The 12,980-nt window shown below is 33.0% G+C and overlaps 1 protein-coding gene across 1 annotated transcript in view; it reads right to left on the bottom strand.

The window, feature by feature from the left end:
- The window catches only part of Faf1 (Fas associated factor 1), a 401,181-nt gene that overhangs the window by 186,514 nt on the left and 201,687 nt on the right, over positions 1-12,980 (bottom strand). The gene's annotated exons all lie outside the window — the stretch shown is intronic.

Consider the following 12,980-nt stretch of genomic DNA (forward strand, 5'->3'; position numbering starts at 1 on the left):
TTGTCCCCAGTACCAGGAATCAAACTCAGGACCTTGCGCTTGCCAGGCAGGTAATCAAGTTTCTTTTTAGTCAAGAAACTTTAGGTACACAGTTCACTTAGGGCAAGCTACAATTATAAATGTTTATAATTTATTCAATTTTTAAACTGTGTAATGATTCAAACAAAAATGTATTTCAAGTTTGTATTTGGAAGAGAAAAGTGTTTTATGGGGGTAGGGTGGAGCTAGGGGTTGAAATTGCCTTTTTAAATTTAAGTTCAAAGATAAAAACTTAATAAAGCAGCATAGGTTATTTCTTTGAAAACATGCAAAATTAAAAACTATATCAACAGAATATTTATGAATACCAGAGCTCTTCATTAATATGTTTAGGCCTTTATTGAAAAGAAAACAAATTAAATGCTATTAAACCTTAAGAAAAACTACCTTTCCCAATAGTAGGAGTATACCTTTCACCTTTAAAAGGTGAGAGGAAAAGTAATTGATCAGAATTGTGTGTTGGAAAGTTAAACTCTATTATCCAGTAATTAAGAAATGATATATATTTAGCTTTTTTTTCCTAAATAGCTTACAGAAATTCTATGTTATTTATCTACAATTAAAATAAATTAACAAATTGTAACAATGAAGAAATCATCCATATGAACTAACTCTTCAGGTTAGTCACACATTATTATGCTGCTCTAACAAATGGTATTAGTTTTGAAATGTTGCACATATGTTCTATAATAAGACTTCAATATGGTTGGTTGGACTTAGACAAGTAGCATTCATTCATGTTTTTACAATGCAGAAACCTGAAGTATTGTGTTGTCCAATTACAGAATTTTGTTATCACATTACTCTTTCTTATACATAAACACATCTAAGTTACCCTTCCAGTGAAATAGATATATATGTTCACTAGGGAAAGAAAAACAAAACAAAACAAAACATGAAACTCAATCTATTTTTATCTCTACTGTACACCTGTGGAAAAAAAAAGACTTAATAAAAGAGATTTGAAGAGCTTGAAACATGGTTCGTTGGATCGCCACTCAAGTCAAACAAACAGCTTTTCTTCAAGGTTCTCAGCAATAGACAGTCTACCATGCAGTATTTTCTTTATAGTCGGTCACATCAAATTTGGAAATTTTTATCAGTCATTATCTACCCAACAATTTTACCTAATGTAACTGGGCTAACCTCTTACCACTTTCACTAGCTGAGATAATTCTGTCATGTTTAAACATCTTTGTTCTTAAGGTGAAAGTTGTTGCACAAACCCAGAGCATTATACTAACAAAAGAGAGGAAAAAACAGTAGGGGAGTATGAGGAGTCTTTAGTCTTCAAGTCAAAAGTTCCTTCTTTAATAAATTATTCTTGGATTACCCAGATACATCAAACCTAATCAGCTATTTTTGATAAAACAAAGAAAAAATATTTACATCTTTTGGAAAGGTGGCAAGACTACTGTAATATTGGAGAAACACAAATCCTATGAGTACATAAACAAATAACTCTGAAGAGTCTTTAAATTCTCCTTTAATTCCAGAATATAAAAATAGGGTATTATGAAATGAACAGTATTTTTTCTTTCATTAACTCATCTGTAACTGCACTGAACTGAATAACATTCCTTTGCTATTCTAAGCCTGAAAAGCATGTTCTGGCTATAGTGTTATGTTGGTATAAAGCACAATGCCAGACTGATGTGCTGAACAAAAGTGATCAAAGTTAGCGTAATGTTAGCCATTGCACAAGTATTTGGCTTCATTGTTCTCCCCAGAATGACATCTGTTAAGCAACTTGTCATAGAACAAACTGGTTAATGCAGACAGAATTTGGCTCAGAGAGTACCATGTAAAGCATATTAGGCCAATGTTTGATTGTTGCAATGCAAAGGCTAAATTCAGAGTACTCTGAGATTAAGCCAAAAGAATCTTGTATTAAACCACAATCATTAAACAACAATTTAAGTGAAAGCAAATTAGCTTTTAAAAAATAATTAACTGTTTATCAAAACTGTAATAGTGATTTCAGGAATACATACATAAAAATTCCATTATCCTTATTGATAGTTATTGTCAAAATCTCAAATTACAATCCTGCTGGGAAGGAAAAAAATCAAAATGTACACAAAGCAAAAGTATAATTATTTTCAAAATTAGTATTCTAGGAAAGCTGAATAATAAAATACAACTATGTATAAAATGATGCATATAAATTTAAAGTCACCATGAATCAAGATGAAAGATACAAATCTCACCATGAGGGAGAATAAAGAGGAAAGGAAAGCAGGAGAGATGGGGGAAGAAAGGGTGGAGGAAAAGAGATGAGAGAAAGAGATGGGCTAACAGATGAAAGATGGAGAGAAAAAAAGAGGGCGAAGGAGAGTAACTGATCTGAGAGATTTGAGAGCACTTGAGAGGCAGAAAGAACCCAAATACAGGCTGGGGTGCTGTTGATGGCATGCCCAGCTGCCATTATTGTTCTGCTTCTTCTGGTGGAGTTTCATCTATAGAGACTTAAATTCCAGTTAAGGATAAATGGCAGGCCTTTTTGTCTTACAACTTTTCATTGATCAGTATTGGCTCAAGATCATGCTGAACCTTCATAATCTTTTCAATTCTTGTTTTGCATTAAGCTACGAGATTTCAGGCTGCTAAACTATGCAATGTTTCAATTAGTTCTGCAGGAATTGAATAAATGATTTAACAGTTGAACATTAAAATGGTCAGAAATTAAACTATTTGAATCGAGTTCTAGATTAACAATAGATTTTTCTAGACTCTTTTAGAGGTAATTTCCCCCATCTTTTCAGATAAGAAAATTGTGACTGAGAAAAAATATAGAACTCAAATTAAGAGTATAGAATTAATATAGTGCTGGTTTATTTCCTTATTTGCACTTGACTGTTAACAAATATCTATTTACACACTACAATATAGAAAGCTAATGATCTCTACTTCAAAGTTAGTTATTTCCTCAACAGCTGTTAAAATTTCAATGCTAAACACAACACTGGAGAAAAGATCATTTTATTATGATCAATTCAATATAAAATTATAAAAATTATACGCACAAGATAACTCCTAATTTTTTTTAATTCACTTAAATTTTCAGACACGTTTAGTTTTTAGTTAAATTTCATCAGAATTTTCTAGAGAAATCATTCGTAGGAAAAGTTACTCTGCTAAAGGCTTAATTTTAAGGTTCAGATTAGATTCAATTAAGTTGTTCCTAGCTACTCAAATTGAAAAATACGTAGATTAGTATATAACATTTCAGTTATAATATTCCTTTTGAGCTAAATGTTGATCAAACTATTTAAAAGAAAACATATAAGGGAATTTTAATATCATTCGGATACTACCCTACGGCAAGCAGTTTCTGCTAACAGAAAACAAGGCACAAAGTCGAAGGTGTTGTGGCATAAAAAGAAGCAGAGAACCAGATTTCTACTTCTAATTCTGCACAGCTATTACTTGTGGGTAAATTGATAGACCTTTTCTGAGATTTAGTTTACCCAATCTTAGAAGAGAATAAAGCATGATCATTTCTGGTTTTCAAAGCTCTAAAATCCTATGATTTTACAAGGATATTGGAGTTGGTCCTGTGTATGAAAAAGAACTAAATATATTCAAGAAAAAGAAGTAATGAGGGAAAGTTTACAATCAGTAAGGCTGGAAAATGGAAGAACAACAGCAGAGTTAATAAATGCAACAGAAACATCAAGAAGGAAAACTCCAAACAATTTCAGGTGGCAAATAAAAAAATAGCATTTTAGGTGAAGTTTTTCTTGGATGAAGAAGTATTAGTTTTTTTGCTTTTCATGTACTATTTTTAAAAAGCTAATTAATATTTTCCCTCAAAAGATCTAATCTAAAAATAAAGCCTGTCATACTAATTTCCGAATTTTTCCTTCAATCAAATGTTATCAAGAAGGCTACAGTTTTGTCAGAATACGACTAAGTGTTACAGTTTTAAAGCTTTATTAATTTATTGCATCATGTAAAAATTTTTGAAATCTGGCCCAGAATCTTCATATATCTAACATTTTAATATATCAAAAATAAAGCAAAATATTTAATTACCGTGGCTTAGAAGAGATATCAACTAGCTCTCTAGTTTCTAGGTTTTCTGAATTAAGATATTACGGCACATTACAGCCTTTACAAAAAGTAACTTGAAACTACAGAATCTACCTCATTCTTCTATGATTCTTACAAATTTTAAATATATCAAATTATGACTTTCAAGTACTTCAAGACTATCAAATAGCATTCCGGTTAAGAGTCTGCTGAATAATAAATACACAGAACAAATAAGTATTTGTATGTGTGTTAAAATCAAAATAAGGCCTACAGACTAGGCTCACTTCCAGTTCCCTAGCAATCACTGGTGCTCTGAAAAGCTTATATGGTTGAGAAATCAATCACTTCTGATTCAGAGAAGTTTTGGAACATATCCTTCATATCTAATGAATTCTCTTATCTTTTTTAACATACTGCACATGTGTTGCAGTTGCACATAGAACTGTTTTACTAAGATGAAAGTTAAACCCTCCTAAAAATCCTTTTGGAACAAAAAAATGCTTGAAACCGGATGGTGCAAGGGGAATGAGAAGGTGGCATCAGTAATCAAATGTTAATTAGCAAGCTTTTTTTTTTCTTTCCCCCAGGGCTGGCCTGTGTTGGAGAATTCAAATCAGAAATCAATGCTCCAAGTGTTTAACTATTACTTCTTCTCATTAACCATTTAAAAGACCAAGCAATTCTCTCCTCATAAAAACAGTAACTTGAGACATTTCTTCTTCTCAAATACCATCTTTCCAGAAAACAATGAAGATGTTGTTTCAAAAAACCAATAAAACTGAAATTGCTTTTGATCAAGCTTTGAAGCAACTGTACTCTACATTTTTAAAGTCTTTTGGTTCTAACTGAAATCACCCAAGAACTGTAACTTGATTCTGCTTTATACCATACCTAAAAAAATTATTTTACATCTTACTAACCTGTAATGAAACTGGACAACTGGGATTATAAGAAATTACTAAAATGATGAAATAAATATTGAATCTTGTTTAAATGCATATAATTGTACATAGTTTCATCATACAAAAAAACACCAAGAATAAGATTTAATATTTTCATTAGAAACATGATTATTCTCCTAATTTCCTATACTAAAAGTTTGGTGTAGGAAAAAAAAATACTATGCAACTGCAATGTTGGATTTAAAATGAGAGAACAATCATGGATTTATCAAAATGAATTTGTCTAGATTTTTAGACAAAAGACAATTCCTAAAATGCTAAAAAATGTTTAACACATGAATAAAGCTGACTGTATTTCACAAATTGCAAATAAGCTAAATTTTTAAAAATTCCTAGAAAAAGAAGTTTTCCAGAAATTATGGAGTTGCAGAAATAGAAATTATAAATGAAAATAGGCTGGTAATTTTTTTCTACAACACTGGTTTTAAAGTGAACTATAGTAGATAGACCAGCACTATTAACATTAGCTGTCAGCTAATTCCTCTACCCTGCTACAGGCCTAGAATGCAAGACAGGCTGAGGCCAGACAAACTCCTCCAGGTGATTCTCACCCATCTGAAGTTCAAGACACACTGCTTTCAGGTATGCAAATTATATATAGCCTCTTCCACGGCCATGCCTCTTTAGTTAACTGATTCTAAAAATGTGAACTCTGCCTAAGGTGACCAGTTCCTTCTGAGAATTAATATAATTAGTAACTTGTTATAGAAATTATGGAAATGCTATAATTTTGTTAATTAAAGAGAGAAGTTGCTGTCTCTTTACATCATTTTTAGCTAAATCTAAGTTTCCGCTAATTGAAAACTTTCAGGAATCATCAGGTTTTGTTTTTGTTTTTGTTTTGCCTCAAGTTTGAGTATGATTTCTTTCTGGGCATAATATATCTGGAAACTGCATTACTATTGAAAATCCACAATACATGATCTATTGGTCACACTAAATTTAGAATATACCATATCAGTTTAATTGAAAAAAAAAGTCCCTAAACACCAGATAACTATGTTTGAGCCATATAAAAGACTAAACAGATTTTATTTACTTATTCTTTTTGCTTCTTATAACTAAAATAAGACCCCAAATAAAAGGCTAATCTCATGTCAGTCAAGACCTTATCCTAGAGGGCAATATTTCCTCAATGTAATTTATGAAAATAGGAAGTTTTCCTCAATTATTTAATGGCCTAATAAATACTTTGGAAGCAAATGTTTTTCACTGCCTACATTGAATAAAACAGTACTAATTCAATAGATGCTTTTAAAATTTCCTCATTTAAAAGTAAATAAATTAAGCACTTTACTTCCAGGAAGGAAAATGTCAAATCCAAAGCCAAACCTATAAATGACTGGCAACAATGCAAGAACATTTGAGAAGTTTTACTTTAACCAACATTCATTTTGTTAAATTCAGTTTTATACATTACTTTAAAGATCGATTACTTAAGAGCTAGAGTTTTGGTTCAGTAGTACAGCCTGTGTTTCCCATGCACAAGGGTCTGGGTTCAACCCTAAGTAATGACAACAAAAAGACTGATCACATAAACCAAGAAATGTTTATAATTTTAAAGCCCAAATTTTAGTAGACAAAAAAACTGATATAATGTCAGAAGCAAAGTACTAATTGTAATGACTTAATCATACATGTAAACAAATACATGAATGTCACTGTAGCCTTGTTTATCACCAAGCACACAAAATATCCAAAAATACAAAAGTTAAATAAACGAAAATGTGGCCATTAAAGTGATAACATTAAACCAGGGCCCATAAAGGAGCCCAGGGGCCTGCTATTTGTCAGTAAAGTTACACTGGAACACAGCCCATGCCACTTGTTTCACATATTCTCTGGCTACTTTTGCCCCATTAGGTTAGCAGAGTTGAGTGAATGCAACAGACTGCATAGTCTAAAAAGCCTAAAATATTTATTGTTTAGCTCTTTACACAAAAAATTTGCCAATGCTGATGTAGAAAAATATTCAATAACATTAAAAATTGTCCCATAATATTAAAGAAAACTAGAGGTTAGGGATGTAGTTCAGTGGTAAAGCACTTGCTTAGAATATGCAAAGCCATAAATTCAATCCTAAAACAGGACACAAGGATGGAGTGAAGAAAGGAAAGGAGGGAGGAAGGCAGGAGGGGAAAAACTAGGTTACAAAATAATGTACATCTCTGTTTAATAGATATATATTATATATAAGTATGTATGATATATGTCTACAGAGACAACCAGAAAGATATATGACAAATGTTAATTTTTTTGTATCATGGGATTATGAGCCATTTAAAATTTCTGTATACATTTTGTTAAGTTTTAATTACTTCTGCAATAAGAAAAAAATTTAATCTTGTTTCTATTCAAAGTAAAAAAATGCACTTGAACAAGAACAACCTGAGTTTTCACATCACCTATGCCACTCATCTGAATGATGCTGAATAAAGGAAAAGGGAAGAAATGAGAAAGGCAATCGAACATGTATTGAGCATGTCTTGTAAACCAGGTACTAGAATTTATGTTAACATAGCATCATCATAATGACCTTTTCCATGTATTATCTCCATTTTACAAATAAAACTTATATACAACAAATAAATTGCTCAAGTTTACTCCTGTTAATAAGATCAGGATTTAAATTAGTTCTATGAAACTCTTAAGTCTAGATTCTTGATGATTATGACATCTTCTCTTAGCCTCAACTTCCTCTTTTGTAAAATAAAAGACTGTAATAAATTATCTTTAAAATTCTTTTCAACCTAACAGTTTTTTAATTATATCATGTACAAATGTTCTATGAGACTATTTACACTTACTGTAATGGCAGTCATTAAGCAGTAATAAGTAAGAGTGAGTGAGTATGGGCAAATCTTCTGTCATGAGAGCAATGAATCTTTTCATAGTTGTAAACAGTCATAGGCTGTCAGCTTGTTATTTTTAAATGCTGTATAGAGAGGACAACTGTCAGAGCAAATGGCAGCTTGTTATTGTTTCAACAACTGAATGCTGCCCTCACAGTAAGAGGGCAGTTCCTGATGTCACATATAGCTCAGAGAGAAATGGCAAGATGAAAAAACTTTCCAAGCAAAGTAAATCAAGGTAAAGGAATAGTGCAAATGAAAATAGAAAATGTTATCATGTGGCAGAAATTGCTCTTCCTCTTATAAACTTTGGGCCAATGCACCCTGAAGCTCCCATAGCCCTTATAAAGCTTGGGGCTTAAAAGAACATGAAGACATTCATACTATGGGGCTGTTACTTTTACTACTTGGACAATATACAGTAAATCAATTATACCCTATCTTATTATTCTAGTTTTCTCTCTGTCAACAGTTGGGCACTCTTGCCAATTCCTCTTCTATGTTTTGATTTGGACAAGTGAAACTCTTAACACAAACAGCTGTGTTTTATTTGTAACCTCTATAAAGTTCAAAGCAAAATTGCATCCATTAGAAAGAGACATGTCAAAGGCATTAATCTCTGCTGATCTATTATTTTACAGAATTGCATTTCCTTTTTAATTTTGATTTTATGTGAGTTAAACACAAACTTACATATGCACATGCAAATTAAGCTATTTGTCTAAGTTTCATTCACTTACTTATTGCCTAAGTCAGAAAAATGCAGAATACTTTTTCTTAAATATCACTGGTATAGCATACTACAAATTTTTAAAAATTTGGCCAATATTTTTGATAAAAACCATCTTTATATTTTGATAAAGCCAATACATATCCTTTCTTACTCTGGTGGTACCACATGGATGCTCAGACATGTTTATGTTTGCTTTGCTGCTTTCTGTTTGTTGCCCATCCAGCCCTCTGCTTTCTCTTAGATGAGAAAAAAGTGGTGGGAACCATCAGCAATGGAAACTCAGTCTATAATAAGGTCTCTCATAATTTTATCTTTTCTTGTTAACAAAAAAATGCAAAATACAAAGACAACAAAGGGACTTAGTGTTGGTGTCTGCCATGAATACTAAAGTGGCCTGGGGGTGTGGCTCATCAAGTGAAAATAAACCATTCAAGTTACCCACATCAAGAAGAAAGTTTGGGAACAAGTAGGCCAGTGTTTGTATTTGGGGCCCTAGAGTCAGGACAGTTACATTTCCCTTCACTCTCCTTAAATAAGGTACCACAGACAACCTACTTGATCTTTCCTTTAAGAAATATAAAGTATGTTTCTCCAAAAAATAGCCCTAAGAGATATTTAAAAGTATGTTTGGTTAAGTTTTCTTAATTCTAACTTGCCACTTTCTAAGATCAGCTTTCAGTATTACTCTGAGAGATAAGAGGGTGGGAGGGCAGAGACAGTATCTTAAGAAAATAGCTGCCTCAGTCAAGACTGAAATTAAGGAAGCTAAGTGCCAAAATGATATACCCAGTGAACTTTAGAAGAATGAGATAGATTTGGCAACTAGGTCCAAATGACAATTTAATTAAATCTTATTAAATGAATTGAAACTATGAGTGAACATCTAATACTGCACACCAAACCCTAAGGACTGATGCTGCGTTGCCAATGTTCAGAAGCTCCGTACAACTGGCTCTTAATTAAGGAAGTTAAAATCTCAGCCCAAGGACTTCACTGTTAAGACTGGCTGTGAAATACAGACATAGATTTTTTAGAAAGAAAACATCAGGAATACCTTAGTATTCCCACTTAATGTATTAAGATCAGAAAAAAATTAACCACATGATTCATTAAATAAGCAAGCATTCTAAATAAACTGCCTGAAGTCTCCTGTTTAAAAAATTACTCCTATTTATTCATTAACAAAGCTATTCCTTAGCTCATCCCTGCCATAACCTGCTCTATTCAAAACCATATGGGAAAGGACATTAAAAAACCGCCACAAACCATGGACTTCTGGTATTAGTGCTACACACAGCATACCCCTATTCATTATTCTACCTCCCTTGTTTAATCTATCATTAAGATTCAGTGACCCTACACTAAATTTAAAGCAGATCCTTCCTTCCTCCCATGCCTAAATTCACATACTTTTCTAGTTGGAGATGCCCTCAAGTATTAACAACTCTACGGGGTTTCTCTAATCTCAGCTCTGAACTATGTCATGCTATAGAACCAAGAAATTGCTGTTTTACATCTCTAACTATGGAAGCTTCCATAAAAAAAAACAAACCATATAATTTACTTAATAAGATAAAGGAAGAAAAATCACCACTTTAAAAGTATTTTTTCACTGTACATGGTAGAAAGGCTCATGAAGACGCTGTCATTTGTTGCACTGTTCTTAAAAATAAATAATCCCCAGAGATATTACTTCAGCTATATTCGTTACAACACTTAGATTTTAAATAATGGTAGAATTGCAGGTGTTGGCTATTAATAAATGAAAAAACAAATAAAAAAGAATGTTAACTGAAATATATAATGGAAAGAACAACAATGAAAGGGAATAAAATTTTAAGAAGTTAGCAAAAACTAGTATTTTAAGGACTAAACTCCATTTTCAATTACAAATAAAAAACTCTAATGACAACATGGTAAAATAAAGGATAGAAAGTTGTATACATTCTGGTATACCACAGCTAACAGAATTTCCCACAGTGTTAGAAATGTTCTTTATTTATGCTGTCCAGTGAAGTAGTTACTAGCCATACATGGCTACTGAGCACTTGAAATGTAGCTTGTTTGAATAAATACAATTCTTAACTTTTTAAAATTTTTCACTCATTTAAACTTAAACTGTCCCTCATGCCTAGCAGCTACTCTGTTGTACTATAGATTATAAAAGAAAATAAAGAATATAGCACAACATAAAAACATAAACTTTGATAAAACTATACCTGATATGCTTCATCTCATTTTTATTTCTTCATAATCTTTAAAACATAAAGGTAGAAATACTAAAGCTAAATTATTTTTCCCACATTGTTACTTTTAATGTTTTTAATAATATTATATAAAGGTACCTAAAAGCTAGGTATGGAGGTACACACCTATAATCCCAGCACTCAGGAGGCTGAGGCAGGAGGATCACCAAGAGTTCAAAGCCAACCTAAACTACATAGTAAATTCAAGGCCAGCCTGAACTACATAGTGAGACCTGTCTCAAAAAAAACCAATTAGGGGCTGGGGATGTGGTTCAGTGGCAACTGTGTCTGCCTGGCAAGTGCAAGGTCCTGAGTTCAATCCCTGGTTAAAACACTGAAACAAAAACAAAAACATGCACGACAACAACAAAGTCAACCAATCAATCAATAAAGGTACCTAAGAAGAATCAATAAGAATTACATTTATGTTAGCTTTTCATTAGTGTGACCAACTATCTGAAAAATAAATAAAGAAGGAAAGATGTGTTTTGGATTACAGTTTCAAAGGTTATAGTCCACATTTAGGTAGTTCCATTGAGGTAAAGCAGAACATCATGGCAAAAGGAAGTGGTGAAGTAACACTGCTTACCTCATGGCAGCCAGGAAGCGGAGAGGGACAGAGACAGAGAGGCTCAGTTTATTCTCCCGTGACACACTGCCTCCTGGTAGGCCCCACCTCCTAAGTTTACCTACCAATAATGTCATCAATTTATGATCTCATCAATGGATTAACCAGCTAATGAAGTTAGAGTCTTCATGATTCAATCCTTCCAAAAGATCCACTTCTACTAAGGATAAGACTTCTGGGGCATTTTAGATCTGAAGTGCCATGGGCCAAGCCTGAAGGTGGCCTTTAGCCTAATCCTTACTCCCTTTCTCCTCCATAGATTAGAGTCAAATATCCTGAATGGCACAGCCCCAGTTGACAGTTGCGTTCTGTATTCTTGTTAATTTTCTGCGCATGCCCCGATCACCAATCACGTTCAGCCTAGGCCACATGGGTCCCACCCCACGGCACTAGCTGCCCTGGCTTCCTACTCTATAAATAAAGAGTGCACTGGATGCCAGGTGGCCATTAGCTCATCAGGACATGGTCCCACCTCATCCCAGATATAAAGCTTAAACAAAACTATATAACCTAGGATCTAAGTCTTCAGTTCATTCATTCATTTACAAAATGATTAGCTGAGAATGATCACTGTGATTTAGCTATTACTGTAACAATGTTACTACATTGTTGCCAAGGATATTCCTAGCAACTTTTTGCTTAAATGAGTGATGGTTAAAAATTAATCCCTTTTTTAAAGGGATCAAGATCTTTTTCTCAAATATCTTTTTCAGTGCCTTCATTATTAGTGAATAGGAATGCTATTGATTTTTATTGTGTGTGTGCTTATTTTGTATCCTGCTACACTGCTGAATTTGGTTATCAATTCTAGGTGTTTGATGGAGTTTTCTGGATCTAAGTAAAAGATCATGCCATCTGCAAATGATATTTTGACTTTGTCCTTTCTGTACATATCCTTTTATACACATCCTTGTTTTTTCCCTAATTGTGTTGAGTAAGGATCTTCTACACATATTTTCTTCAGGTTTTTTGTTTTGTTTTTAAATCATGAATGGATGTTGGATTTTGTCAAAGGCTTTTTCTGCATCTATTGAGATGATCATCTAACGCATGTCCTTGCTTCCAATCAGATAATCATCTAATGTTTGTGTATGTGATGAATAACATTTATTGATTTGCATGTGTTGACCCATGCTTGCATTCCTGGTCATGATGTATGATCTTTGGATGATCTGTCACATCCTGTTTGCCAGTATTTTGTTATGGAGTTTTGCATTTTTGTTCATTAGAGAAATTGGCCTATAGTTGGTTCTCTTTTTTGGTTGGATCCTTGACTGGTTTGAGAGTTAGGATAATGTTAGTTTCTGAGAATGATTTTGGAAGTACTCCTTCCCTCCCAAATTCATTAAAAAGTTTGAGGAGCACTGGGATTAGATCTTTCCTGAAGTTCTGATAGAATTTGGCTGTGAATCCATCAGTTCCTGAGCTTTCCTTAGTTGCCCCCCTTCCCCGCCCAGCTTCAATCTCATTGCCTATTACTGT

This window comes from Fukomys damarensis, unplaced genomic scaffold, assembly GCF_012274545.1.
Source record: "Fukomys damarensis isolate Sample0158 unplaced genomic scaffold, DMR_v1.0_HiC HiC_scaffold_23, whole genome shotgun sequence".
In the NCBI taxonomy this organism is placed as follows: Eukaryota; Metazoa; Chordata; class Mammalia; order Rodentia; family Bathyergidae; genus Fukomys; species Fukomys damarensis.